The sequence below is a fragment of the Leuresthes tenuis genome, unplaced genomic scaffold (genome assembly GCF_036924035.1).
Source record: "Leuresthes tenuis unplaced genomic scaffold, fLeuTen1.0.hap1 SCAF_9, whole genome shotgun sequence".
NCBI classification, from domain to species: Eukaryota; Metazoa; Chordata; class Actinopteri; order Atheriniformes; family Atherinopsidae; genus Leuresthes; species Leuresthes tenuis.
In genome coordinates this window covers 28,829,659-28,843,874 of record NW_027325363.1, presented here as the reverse complement: position 1 = coordinate 28,843,874, position 14,216 = coordinate 28,829,659, and the positions used below count along the sequence as shown (strand labels likewise).

The window sequence follows — 14,216 nt, the reverse complement described above, 5'->3', positions numbered from 1 at the left end:
CTATTTTCCTACAACTCACTATGTGTGCGCACACCTTTATTCACAAACTCTTCAACTTATACTCTTTTACCGAAGCTGCTACAGCTCGATTGGCCAAATACCCTTAGATCCTATTTCGGTGAATTTGACATCTGCCTTGCATGTAACAGATTAGCGGTTTAGCAGTTTTAATTTAGTTTGAGTGAAGGAATTCATTTTATAGCAAAATCCGAAATCGTGAAGAACTCATGGAAGTAAGCTTATTCTCGGATTCCTGAATCTTTAGATTTGCTCTTTGTTTTATTGCAAAGTACAACGTTGAGCAGCACTAATGAGTTGTTTCTATTTTTGGCAGGCTTTACCTTTGCGGATGAAGCCCTTTCTGTCTGTGCAAAAGAAATCTTGTTACTGTGCAGAGTGACTTCTCTGAGTAGAGTCGCCTTACTTGTTGCGACTGTGCCAATGTTCGAAGCTGGAGTGCAAAGTTGTTGCTTGAATGGTGCTCGCTGGAGCGTGCGGTAGTGTAAAGTTATACCATTTAAAAGGGCTGAAGAGTGCTCAGTGCAGCGGGTGGGCCGAGGTGCAAAGTGACACTATGGCCATAAAAAGAACACCGCTACAAGTGCGCATTGTGCCAGGAAGGGCCCTCGGACGTGAACCAGTGGACAGTTATCGCTTCTCGGCCTTTTGGCTAAGATCAAGTGTAGTATCTGTTCTTATTAGTTTAATGTCTGATGTGTCCTCTATGCGAGGACTACATATTAAATGGATTTGTATCAATAGGAGTTGAAAAAGGAGCTTGCTCCGTTCACTCCAAGCATCGACCCGGTACTGTAGTGCCCCTGGGAACGGTGCGCTCTCCTCTGCTCTTGTGAAAAAGCAAACAGCGGTGCAGGATGGAAGTTTCAGGGAGCCCAAGATGAAACTTTCTTTTAGTCTGCTGAGAAAAGAGAGTGAATGCGAAGTAGACTTTAACACGGTTCTGGGAGCGAGCCGAGTGCGGGCTAACCAGGAGAATTGCTTGAAAGAAACGCGACACCGAATGAGCGGTCAGAACAAAGCCTCAATACGGTGTTCCTGTGGTGTTTTTATAAAATGCGGTGAAAAAAAAGGTGTGAATGCCCCATAGAAAACTAAAAGGTGGAGCGGAAGTGTTCGGCTGCAAGAAGGTGTGAATGTCCGACTATATTTGGTGAAAAGCAGGTGAAGCAAGGTCTGAATGCCCAACCTTACATTATCAAAAGCGAGATCAGAGGTTTTTGGCTGCAAGAAGGCCATAGTTTGCCAAAAGTGGGTAAGGTGCGAATGACCGACTAAATATCAACAAAAGTGGGGGCGGAGGTCTTCGGATGCAAGTGGGTGTGAATATCCCACCATAGAAGTATGGTGGAGAGGAAGCTGTGAATGGCCGACCATAGTTTGCAAAAAGCGGGTGAGAAAAGGTGCGAATGTCCAACCATACATGATCAAAACAGGGAGCGGAGGTGTTTGGCTGCGACAAGGTGTGAATGTCCACCCATAATTAATGAAAAGCGGGCAACAAGTAGGTTCGAATGCCCAACCATACATCATCAAAAGCAGGAGTGGATGTGTTCGGCTACAAGAAGGTTTGAATATCCGAGCATAGTTTGTAAAAAGCGGGTAAGAAAAGGTTCGAATGCCTGAACATACATCATCAAAAGCAGGACTGGATGTGTTCGGCTACAAGAAGGTTTGAATGTCCGACCATAGTTGGTAAAAAGTGGGTATGAAAAGGTTCGAATGCCCAAAATCGGCTGAAAAAAACTGTGTTCGGCTGCAAAAAGGTGTGAATGTTTGACTAAAGTTTGTAAGACAAGGTTCGAATGCCTGACAATGTATGATCAAAAGCGGGAGCGGAGGTATTCAGCTGCAAGAAGGTCTAAATGTCCATCATTAATTGCTAGAAAACATGAAAGAAAATTTTCGAAAATCAATCTGCATATGATCATAAGTGGGAGAGGAGGTGTTCAGCTGCAAGAAGGTGTGAATGTCCTACCATAATTGCTGAAAAATGTGTTAGAAACGGTAGGAATGCCGGACCATACATCATCAAAAGCTAGAGAGGTGGTGTTCGGCTGCAAGTAGGTGTGAATGTCTGACTAAAGTTCAAATATATTAACAAAAGCGGGAGGAGAGCTCTTCGGATGAGTGGTTGAGAATTTCCAACCGTAATCTATAAAATGCGGTGAAAAAAAAGGTGTGATAGAAACCTAAAAGGTGGAGCGGAAGTGTTCGGCTGCAAGAAGGTGTGAATGTCCGTCTATAGTTGGTGAAAAGCAGGAAAAGCAAGGTCTGAATGCCCAATCTTACATCATCAAAAGCGAGATCAGAGGTGTTTGGCTGCAAGAAAACGGGTTAGGTGTGAATGACCGACTAAATATCAACAAAAGTGGGGGCGGAGGTCTTCGGATGCAAGTGGGTGTGAATATCCCACCATACAAGTATGGTGGAGAGGAAGCTGTGAATGTCCGACCATGGTTTGTAAAACGCGGGTAAGACAAGGTGCGAATGTCCGACAATGTATGATCAAAAGAGGGAGCGGAGGTGTTCGGCTGCAAGGTCTGAATTTCCAACCATAATTTGTAAACACCGTTGAAGAAAAGCCTCGAAAGCCCGACTATACACCATCAAAAGCGGGAGCAGAGGTGTTCAGCTGCAAGAAGGTCTGAATGTCCACCAATAATTACTGAAAAATGGGTAAGAAAAGGTGTGAATGCCCAACTATACATCATCAAAAGCAGAAGTGGATGTGTTCGGCCACAAGAAGGTTTGAATGTCCGACCATAGTTTGTAAAAGGCGGGTAAGAAAAGGTTTGAATGCCCGAACATACACAATCAAAAGAGGGAGCGGAGGTGTTTCGCTGCAAGAAGGTGTGAATGTCCGAGCATAGTTTGTAAAAAGTGGGTAAGAAAAGGTTCGAATGCCCGAACATACACCATCAAAAGAGGGAGCGGAGGTGTTCCGCTGTAAGAAGGTGTGAATGTCCAACCATAGTTGGTAAAAAGCGGGTAAGAAAAGGTTAAAATACCCGACTCTACACAATCAATAGCGGGAGCGGAGTTGTTCGGCTAAAAGAAGGTGTGAAAGTCCGACCATGGTTTGTAAAAAGCGGGTAAGAAAAGGTTCGAATGCAAAAATATACACCATCAAAAGCGGAAGCCGAGGTGTTCGGCTGCAAGTAGGTCTGAATGTCCACCCATAATTAATGAAAAGCGGGCAACAAGTAGGTTCGAATGCCCAACCATACATCAACAAAAGCAGGAGTGGATGTGTTTGGCTACAAGAAGGTTTGAATGTCCGAGCATAGTTTGTAAAAAGCGGGTAAGAAAAGGTGCGAATGCCCGACAATGTATGATCAAAAGAGGGAGTGGAGGTTTTCGGCTACAAGAAGGTTTGAATGTCCAACCATAGTTTGTAAAAAGCGGGTAAGAAAAGGTTCGAATGCCCGAATATATACCATCATAAGCGGAAGCGGAGGTGTTCGGCTGCAAGAAGGTGTGAACGTCCGACCAAAGTTTGTAAAAAGCAGTTAAGAAAAGGTTCGAATATCCAACCAAACATAATCAAAAGTGGGAGCAGAGCTGTTCGACTGCAAGTAGGTGTGAATTTCCACCCATAATTCCTGAAAAATGGGTAAGAAAAGGTGCGAATGCCCAACCATACATCATCAAAAGAAGAAGTGGATGTGTTCTGCTACAAGAAGGTTTGAATGTCCGACCATAGCTTGTAAAAAGTGGGTAAGAAAAAGTTCGAATGCTCGAACATACACCATCAAAATTGGGAGCGGAGGTGTTCCGCTGTAAGACGGTGTGAATGTCTGACCATAATTGGTAAAAAGCGGGTAAGAAAAGGTTAAAATACCCGACTGTACACAATCAATAGCGGGAGCGGAGTTGTTCGGCTACAAGAAGGTGTGAAAGTCCGACCATGGTTTGTAAAACGCGGGTAAGACAAGGTGCGAATGCCCGACAATGTATGATCAAAAGAGGGAGCGGAGGTGTTCGGCTGCAAGGTCTGAATTTCCAACCATAATTTGTAAACACCGTTGAAGAAAAGCCTCGAAAGCCCGACTATACACCATCAAAAGCGGGAGCAGAGGTGTTCAGCTGCAAGAAGGTCTGAATGTCCACCAATAATTACTGAGAAATGGGTAAGAAAAGGTGTGAATGCCCAACTATACATCATCACAAGCAGAAGTGGATGTGTGCGGCCACAAGAAGGTTTGAATGTCCGACCATAGTTTGTAAAAGGCGGGTAAGAAAAGGTTTAAATGCCCGAACATACACAATCAAAAGAGGGAGCGGAGGTGTTTCGCTGCAAGAAGGTGTGAATGTCCGAGCATAGTTTGTAAAAAGTGGGTAAGAAAAGGTTCGAATGCCAGAACATACACCATCAAAAGAGGGAGCGGAGGTTTTCCGCTGTAAGAAGGTGTGAATGTCCGACCATAGTTGGTAAAAAGCGGGTAAGAAAAGGTTCGAATGCCCGAATATATACCATCAAAAGCGGAAACGGAGGTGTTCGGCTGCAAGAAGGTGTGAACGTCCGACCAAAGTTTGTAAAAAGCAGTTAAGAAAAGGTTCGAATATCCAACCAAACATAATCAAAAGTGGGAGCAGAGCTGTTCGACTGCAAGTAGGTGTGAATGTCCACCCATAATTCCTGAAAAATGGGTAAGAAAAGGTGCGAATGCCCAACCATACATCATCAAAAGAAGAAGTGGATGTGTTCTGCTACAAGAAGGTTTGAAGGTCCGACCATAGTTTGTAAAAAGTGGGTAAGAAAAAGTTTGAATGCCCGAACATACACCATCAAAAGAGGGAGCGGAGGTGTTCCGCTGTAAGACGGTGTGAAAGTCCGATCATAATTGGTAAAAAGCGGGTAAGAAAAGGTTAAAATACCCGACTCTACACAATCAATAGCGGGAGCGGAGTTGTTCGGCTACAAGAAGGTGTGAAAGTCCGACCATGGTTTGTAAAACGCGGGTAAGACAAGGTGCGAATGCCCGACAATGTATGATCAAAAGAGGGAGCGGAGGTGTTCGGCTGCAAGGTCTGAATTTCCAACCAATAATTACTGAAAAATGGGTAATAAAAGGTGTGAATGCCCAACTATACATCATAAAAAGCAGAAGTGGATGTGTTCGGCCACAAGAAGGTTTGAATGTCCGACCATAGTTTGTAAAAAGCGGGTAAGAAAAGGTTCGAATGCCCGAACATACACAATCAAAAGAGGGAGCGGAGGGGTTTCGCTGCAAGAAGGTGTGAATGTCCGAGCATAGTTTGTAAAAAGTGGGTAAGAAAAGGTTCGAATGCCAAAATATACACCATCAAAAACGGAAGCCGAGGTGTTCGGCTGCAAGTAGGTGTGAATGTCAGATCATAATTTGCAAAAAGCTGATGAGAAAGGTGTGAATGACCGACAATAATTACTGAAAAATGTGTTAGAAAAGGTAAGAATGCCGGACTATTCATCATCAAAAGCAGAGAAGAGGTGTTCGGATGCAAGAAGCTGTGAATGTCCAGCCATAATTACTCAAAAACGGGTAAGAAAAGGTAGTATTGCCAGACCATAAATGATCAAAACAGGGAGCGGAGGTGTTCCGCTGTAAGAAGGTGTGAATGTCCGACCATAATTGGTAAAAAGCGGGTAAGAAAAGGTTAAAAGACCCGACTGTACACAATCAATAGCGGGAGCGGAGTTGTTTGGCTACTAAAAGGTGTGAAAGTCCGACCATACATCCTCAAAAGCAGAACTGGATGTGTTCGGCTACAAGAAGGTTTGAATGTCCGACCATAGTTTGTAAAAAGCGGGTAAGAAAAGGTTCGAATGCCCAAACATACACCATCAAAAGAGGGAGTGGAGGTGTTCCGCCATAAGAAGGTGTGAATGTCCGACCGTAGTTGGTAAAAAGTTGGTAAGAAAAGGTTAAAATACCCGACTGCACACAATCAATAGCGGGAGCGAATGTGTTCGGCTACAAGAAGGTGTGAAAGTCCGACCATGTTTTGTAAAAAGCGGGTATGAAAAGGTGCGAATGCCCGACAATGTATGATCAAAAGAGGGAGCGGAGGTTTTCGGCTAAAAGAAGGTCTGAATGTCCAACCATAATTTGTAAAAACCGGGGAAGAAAAGGTTTGAAAGCCCGACTATACACCATCAAAAGCGGGAGCAGAGGGGTTCAGCTGCAAGAAGGTCTGAATGTCCATCAATAATTGCTAGAAAACATGAAAGAAAATTTTCGAATATCAAACCGCACATGATCATAAGTGGGAGCGGAGGTGTTTAGCTGCAAGAAGGTGTGAATGTCCACCCATAATTCCTCAAAAATGGATAAAAAAAAAAGGTGCGAATGCCCAACCATACATCATCAAAAGCAGGTGTGAATGTCAGATCATAATTTGCAAAAACCTGATGAGAAATGGTGAGAATGCCCGACTATACACCATCAAATGCGGGAGCGGAGGTGTTCGGCTGTGAGTAGGTGTGAATGTCCGACCATACTTGCTGAAAAATATGACAAAGCAGTTTTCACTTGGTTTGAGTGAAGGATTTCATTTTATATCAAAATCCGAAATTGTGTAGAACTCGTGGAAATAAGTTTATTCTCGGATTCCTAAAGGTTTAGTGTTGTTCTTTGGTATACTGCAAAGTAATACTTTTTATTTTGTTGAAACCGATTCAGACATGGATAAATATCAAGGACAAAGCAGTTTTAACTTGGTTTGAGTGAAGGAATTAATTTTATATCAAAATCCGAAATTGTGTAGAACTCGTGGAAATAAGTTTATTCTCGGATTCCTAAAGGTTTAGTGTTGTTCTTTAGTATACTGCAAAGTAATACTTTCTATTTTGTTGAAACCGATTAAGTTAAAACTGCTTTGTCCTTCATATTTATCCATGTCATAATAGCTTTAAACAAAAAAGAACGTTGTACTTTGCAGGATAGGAAAGAACAACTCTAAACCTTTTCAGGAATCCGAGAATAAGCTTCTTATCACCAGTTCTACACAATTTCGGATTTTGATATAAAATGAATTCCTTCACTCAAACCAAGTTAAAACTGCTTTGTCCTTCATATTTATCCATGTCTGAATAGGTTTCAACAAAAAAGAAAGTATTAATTTGCAGTATACCAAAGAACAACACTAAACCTTTAGGAATCCGAGAATAAGCTTCTTATCACCAGTTCTACACAATTTCGGATTTTGATATAAAATGAATTCCTTCACTCAAACCAAGTTAAAACTGCTTTGTCCTTCATATTTATCCATGTCTGAATAGGTTTCAACAAAAAAGAAAGTATTAATTTGCAGTATACCAAAGAACAACACTAAACCTTTAGGAATCCGAGAATAAGCTTCTTATCACCAGTTCTACACAATTTCGGATTTTGATATAAAATGAATTCCTTCACTCAAACCAAGTTAAAACTGCTTTGTCCTTAATATTTATCCATGTCTGAATAGGTTTCAACAAAAAAGAAAGTATTACTTTGCAGTATACCAAAGAACAACACTAAACCTTTAGGAATCCGAGAATAAGCTTCTTATCGCCAGTTCTACACAATTTCGGATTTTGATATAAAATGAATTCCTTCACCCAAACCAAGTTAAAACTGCTTTGTCCTTAATATTTATCTGTGTCTGAATAGGTTTCAACAAAAAAGAAAGTATTACTTTACAGTATACCAAAGAACAACACTAAACCTTTAGGAATCCGAGAATAAGCTTCTTATCACCAGTTCTACACAATTTCGGATTTTGATATAAAATGAATTCCTTCACTCAAACCAAGTTAAAACTGCTTTGTCCTTCATATTTATCCATGTCTGAATGGGTTTCAACAAAATAGAAAGTATTACTTTGCAGTATACCAAAGAACAACACTAAACCTTTAGGAATCCGAGAATAAACTTATTTCCACGAGTTCTACACAATTTCGGATTTTGATATAAAATGAATTCCTTCACTCAAACCAAGTGAAAACTGCTTTGTCATATTTTTCAGCAAGTATGGTCGCACATTCACACCTACTCACAGCCGAACACCTCCGCTCCCGCATTTGATGGTGTATAGTCGGGCATTCTCACCATTTCTCATCAGGTTTTTGCAAATTATGATGACATTCACACCTGCTTTTGATGTTGTATGGTTGGGCATTCGCACCTTTTTTTACCCATTTTTCAGGAATTATGGATGGACATTCACACCATCTTACAGCTGAACACCTCCTCTCCCGCATATGATCATGTGCGGTTTGATATTCGAAAAATTTTCTTTCATGTTTTCTAGCAATTATTGATGGACATTGAGACCTTCTTGCAGCTGAACACCTCTGCTCCCGCTTTTGATGGTGTATAGTTGGGCTTTCGAGCCTTTTCTTCCCCGGTTTTTACAAATTATGGTTGGACATTCAGACCTTCTTGCAGCCGAAAACCTCCGCTCCCTCTTTTGATCATACATTGTCGGGCATTCGCACCTTTTCTTACCCGCTTTTTACAAAACATGGTCGGACTTTCACACCTTCTTGTAGCCGAACACATCCCTTCCCGCTATTGATTGTGTACAGTCGGGTATTTTAACCTTTTCTTACCCGCTTTTTACCAATTATGGTGGGACATTCACACCTTCTTACAGCGGAACACCTCCGCTCCCTGTTTTGATCATTTATGGTCTGGCAATACTACCTTTTCTTACCCGTTTTTGAGTTATTATGGCTGGACATTCACAGCTTCTTGCAGCCGAACACCTCTTCTCCGGCTTTTGATGATGAATGGTCCGGCATTCTTACCTTTTCTAACACATTTTTCAGCAATTATTGTCGGTCATTCACACCTTTCTCATCAGCTTTTTACAAATTATGATCTGACATTCACACCTACTTGCAGCCGAACACCTCGGCTTCCGCTTTTGATGGTGTATATTTTGGCATTCGAACCTTTTCTTACCCGCTTTTTACAAACCATGGTCGGACTTTCATACCTTCTTTTAGCCGAACAACTCCGCTCCCGCTATTGATTGTGTAGAGTTGGGTATTTTAGCCTTTTCTTACCCGCTTTTTACCAACTATGGTCGGACATTCACACCTTCTTACAGCGGAACACCTCCGCTCCCTCTTTTGATGGTGTATGTTCTGGCATTCGAACCTTTTCTTACCCACTTTTTACAAACTATGCTCGGACATTCACACCTTCTTGCAGTGAAACACCTCCGCTCCCTCTTTTGATTGTGTATGTTCGGGCATTCGAACCTTTTCTTACCCGCCTTTTACAAACTATGGTCGGACATTTAAACCTTCTTGTGGCCGAACACATACACTTCTGCTTGTGATGATGTATAGTTGGGCATTCACACCTTTTCTTACCCATTTTTCAGTAATTATTGGTGGACATTCAGACCTTCTTGCAGCTGAACACCTCCGCTCCCGCTTTTGATGGTGTATAGTCGGGCTTTCGAGCCTTTTCTTCAACGGTGTTTACAAATTATGGTTGGAAATTCAGACCTTGCAGCCGAACAACTCCGCTCCCTCTTTTGATCATACATTGTGGGGCATTCGCACCTTGTCTTACCCGCGTTTTACAAACCATGGTCGGACTTTCACACCTTCTTGTAGCCGAACAACTCCGCTCCCGCTATTGATTGTGTACAGTCCGGTTTTTTTAACCTTTTCTTACCCGCTTTTTACCAACTATGGTCGGACATTCGCAGCATCTTACAGCGGAACACCTCCGCTCCCTCTTTTGATGGTGTATGTTCGGGCAATCGAACTTTTTCTTACACGCTTTTTACAAACTATGGTTGGACATTCAAACCTTCTTGTAGCAGAACACATCCACTTCTTCTTTTGATGATGTATGGTTGGGCATTCGCACCTTTTCTTACCCATTTTTCAGGAATTATGGGTGGATATTCACACCTACTTGCAGTCGAACAGCTCTGCTCCCACTTTTGATTATGTTTGGTTGGATATTCGAACCTTTTCTTAACTGCTTTTTACAAACTTTGGTCGGACGTTCACACCTTCTTGCAGCCGAACACCTCCGCTTCCGCTTTTGATGGTATATATTCGGGCATTCGAACCTTTTCTTACCCACTTTTTACCAACTATGGTCGGACATTCACACCGTCTTTCAAGTGTAACACCTCCGCTCCCTCTTTTGATGGTGTATGTTCGGGCATTCGCACCTTTTCTTACCCGCTTTTTACAAACTATGGTCGTACATTCAAACCTTCTTGTAGCCGAAAACCTCCGTTCCCGCTTTTGATGGTGTATAGTCGGGCTTCCGAGCCTTTTCTTCCCCGGTTTTTACAAATTATGGTTGGACATTTAGACCTTCTTGCAGCCGAAAACCTCCGTTCCCTCTTTTGATCATACATTGTCGGGCATTCGCACCTTTTCTTACCCGCTTTTTACAAACCATGGTCGGACTTTCACACCTTCTTGCAGCCGAACACCTCCGCTTCCGCTTTTGATGGTATATATTCGGGCATTCGAACCTTTTCTTACCCACTTTTTACCAACTATGGTCGGACATTCACACCGTCTTTCAAGTGTAACACCTCCGCTCCCTCTTTTGATGGTGTATGTTCGGGCATTCGAACCTTTTCTTACCCGCTTTTTACAAACTATGCTCGGACATTCAAACCTTCTTGTAGCCAAACACATCCACTCCTGCTTTTGTTGATGTATGGTTGGGCATTCGAACCTACTTGTTGCCCGCTTTTCATTAATTATGGGTGGACATTCACACCTTGTCACAGCCAAACACCTCCGCTCCCTGTTTTGATCATGTATGGTTGGACATTCGCACCTTTTCTCACCCGCTTTTTGCAAACTATGGTCGGCCATTCACAGCTTCCTCTCCACCATACTTGTATGGTGGGATATTCACACCCACTTGCATCCGAAGATCTCCGCCCCCACTTTTGTTGATATTTAGTCGGTCATTCACACCTTACCCGTTTTCTTGCCGCCAAACACCTCTGATCTCGCTTTTGATGATGTAAGATTGGGCATTCAGACCTTGCTTTTCCTGCTTTTCACCAACTATAGATGGACATTCACACCTTCTTGCAGCCGAACACTTCCGCTCCACCTTTTAGGTTTCTATCACACCTTTTTTTTCACCGCATTTTATAGATTATGGTTGGAAATTCTCAACCACTCATCCAAAGACCTCTCCTCCCGCTTTTGTTAATATATTTGAACTTTAGTCAGACATTCACACCTACTTGTAGCCGAACACCACCTCTCTAGCTTTTGATGAGGTATGGTCCGGGATTCTTACCGTTTCTAACACATTTTTCAGCAATTATGGTAGGATATTCACACCTTCTTGCAGCTGAACACCTCCTCTCCCACTTATGATCATGTGCGGATTGATTTTCGAAAATTTTCTTTCATGTTTTCTAGCAATTAATTATGGACATTTAGACCTTCTTGCAGCTGAACACCTCCGCTCCCGCTTTTGATCATACATTGTCAGGCATTCGCACCTTGTCTTACCCGCTTTTTACAAACTTTAGTCGAACATTCACACCTTTTTGCAGCCGAACACAGTTTTTTGCAGCCGAATTTGGGCATTCGCACCTTTTCATACCCACTTTTTACCAACTATGGTCGGACATTCACACCGTCTTACAGCGGAACACCTCCGCTCCCTCTTTTGATGGTGTATGTTCGGGCATTCGAACCTTTTCTTACCCGCTTTTTACAAACTATGCTCGGACATTCAAACCTTCTTGTAGCCGAACACATCCACTCCTGCTTTTGATGATGTATGGTATGGCATTCGAACCTACTTGTTGCCCGCTTTTCATTAATTATGGGTGGACATTCACACCTTGTCGCAGCCAAACACCCTGTTTCGATCATGTATGGTTGGACATTCGCACCTTTTCTCACCCGCTTTTTGCAAACTATGGTCGGCCATTCACAGCTTCCTCTCCACCATACTTGTATGGTGGGATATTCACACCCACTTGCATCCGAAGACCTCCGCCCCCACTTTTGTTGATATTTAGTCGGTCATTCGCACCTCACCCGCTTTTGGCAAACTATGGCCTTCTTGCAGCCAAAAACCTCTGATCTCGCTTTTGATGATGTAAGGTTGGGCATTCAGACCTTGCTTCACCTGCTTTTCACTAAATATAGTCGGACATTCACACCTTCTTGCAGCCGAACACTTCCGCTCCACCTTTTAGTTTTCTATGGGGCATTCACACCTTTTTTTACACCGCATTTTATAAAAACACCACAGGAACACCGTATTGAGGCTTTGTTCTGACCGCTCATTCGGTGTCGCGTTTCTTTCAAGCAATTCTCCTGGTTAGCCCACACTCGGCTCGCTCCCAGAGCCATGTTAAAGTCTGCTTCGCATTCACTCTCTTTTCTCAGCAGATTAAAGAAACTTCCATCCTGCACCGCTGTTTGCTTTTTCACAAGAGCAGAGGAGAGCGCACCGTTCCCAGCGGCACTGCAGTACCGGGTCGATGCTTGGAGTGAACGGAGCAAGCTCCTTTTTCAACTCCTATTGATAAAAATCCATTTAATATGTAGTCCTTGCATAGACATATAACATATTAAACTGATAAGTACAGATACTACACTTGATCTTAGCCAAAATGCCGAGAAGCGATAACTGTCCACTGGTTCACGTCCGAGGGCCCTTCCTGGCACAATGCGCACTTGTAGCGGTGTTCGTTTTATGGCCATAGTGTCACTTTGCACCTCCGCCCACCCGCTGCACTGAGCACTCTTCAACCCTTTTAAATGGCATACCTTTACACTACCGCACGCTCCAGCGAGCACCATTCAAGCAACATCGGCACAGTCGCAGCAAGTGAGGCGACTCTACACAGAGAAGTCACTCTGCGCAGTAACAAGATTTCTTTTGCACAGACAGAAAGGGCTTCACCCGCAAAGGTAAAGCCTGCCAAAAATAGAAACAACTCATTAGTGCTGCTCTACACGGAAGTCTTTAGTAAAAGGCGAAAGACTTGTACATTATGAAGAGAAACCAGTGTATGATTATCCATCACTGCGGGAGCAGGGCATCAGGCTAGTTGGCATAGCCACCTTCCCCATGGTGAGCTTTGCTTGGTTGAGACGCTTGCTCCCCCCCCTTGCTCCTCGGCTGACCAAGTAGGAACAATCGGGCCATATTCGATGGCTGCCTTGTCTTTTACTCTGTGCAAAAGACAAGGCAGCCACAAACAACACGGGAACACCGTGTTGAGGCTTTGATCTGACTGCTCATTCGGTGTCGCGTTTCTTTCAAGCAATTCTCCCAGTTAGCCTGCACTCGGCTCGCTCCCAGAACCGTGTTAAAGTCTGCTTCGCATTCACTCTCTTTTATCAGCAGATTAAAAGAAAGTTTCATCTTAGGCTCCCTGAAACTTCCATCCTGCACCGCTGTTTGCTTTTTCACAAGAGCAGAGGAGAGCGCACCGTTCCCAGCGGCACTGCAGTACCGGGTCGATGCTTGGAGTGAACGGAGCAAGCTCCTTTTTCAACTCCTATTGATACAAATCCATTTAATATGTAGTCTCGCATAGAGGACATATCAGACATTCAATTCAATTCAATTCAATTCAATTTTATTTATATAGCGCCAGATTACAACAATTGTCATCTCAAGGCACTTAAGTAATATAGTCCAATTCAAGCCAATTGGAATTCAATTCATTGTAATCATGATCCAATTAATTCATATAGAGCCAATTCAAAAAATTAATATCCTAGCTAAGGAAACCAACAGATTGCACCGAAACGTGTCTTCAGTCCAATCTCCCGTCCTGAGCGTGCCTGTGGCAACTGTGGAAAGGAACGACTCCCTTTTAACAGGAAGAAACCTCTGGCAGAACCAGACTCAGGAAGGGTGGCCATCTGTTCTTATCTTTAAGAAGATAAGAACAGATACTACACTTGATCTTAGCCAAAAGGCCGAGAAGCGAGAACTGTCCACTGGTTCACGTCCGAGGGCCCTTCCTGGCACAATGCGCACTTGTAGCGGTGTTCTTTTTATGGCCATAGTGTCACTTTGCACCTCCGCCCACCCGCTGCACTGAGCACTCTTCAGCCCTTTTAAATGGTATAACTTTACACTACCACACGCCCCAGCGAGCACCATTCAAGCAACAACTTTGCACTCCAGCTTCGAACATCGGCACAGTCGCAACAAGTAAGGCGACTCTACTCAGAGAAGTCACTCTGC

General features: G+C 43.2%; 3 non-coding genes and 2 pseudogenes across 3 annotated transcripts; 1 reads left to right on the top strand and 4 right to left on the bottom strand.

Moving 5' to 3' along the window:
- Nucleotides 1-650: 650 nt before the first annotated feature.
- Nucleotides 651-841, top strand: LOC140314913 (U2 spliceosomal RNA). The gene has a single exon (XR_011917239.1). It is a non-coding gene; the product is annotated as a U2 spliceosomal RNA (small nuclear RNA).
- An 11,610-nt stretch (nt 842-12,451) lies between these two features.
- LOC140314933 (U2 spliceosomal RNA) lies at nt 12,452-12,639 on the bottom strand. The gene has a single exon (XR_011917257.1). It is a non-coding gene; the product is annotated as a U2 spliceosomal RNA (small nuclear RNA).
- Nucleotides 12,640-12,914: 275 nt separating this feature from the next.
- Nucleotides 12,915-13,028, bottom strand: LOC140314858 (U5 spliceosomal RNA). Its single transcript, XR_011917188.1, has one exon. It is a non-coding gene; the product is annotated as a U5 spliceosomal RNA (small nuclear RNA).
- A 411-nt stretch (nt 13,029-13,439) lies between these two features.
- Nucleotides 13,440-13,573, bottom strand: LOC140314846 (U2 spliceosomal RNA; annotated as a pseudogene).
- Nucleotides 13,574-13,875: 302 nt separating this feature from the next.
- On the bottom strand, nt 13,876-13,957 carry LOC140314843 (U2 spliceosomal RNA; annotated as a pseudogene).
- Nucleotides 13,958-14,216: the final 259 nt, after the last annotated feature.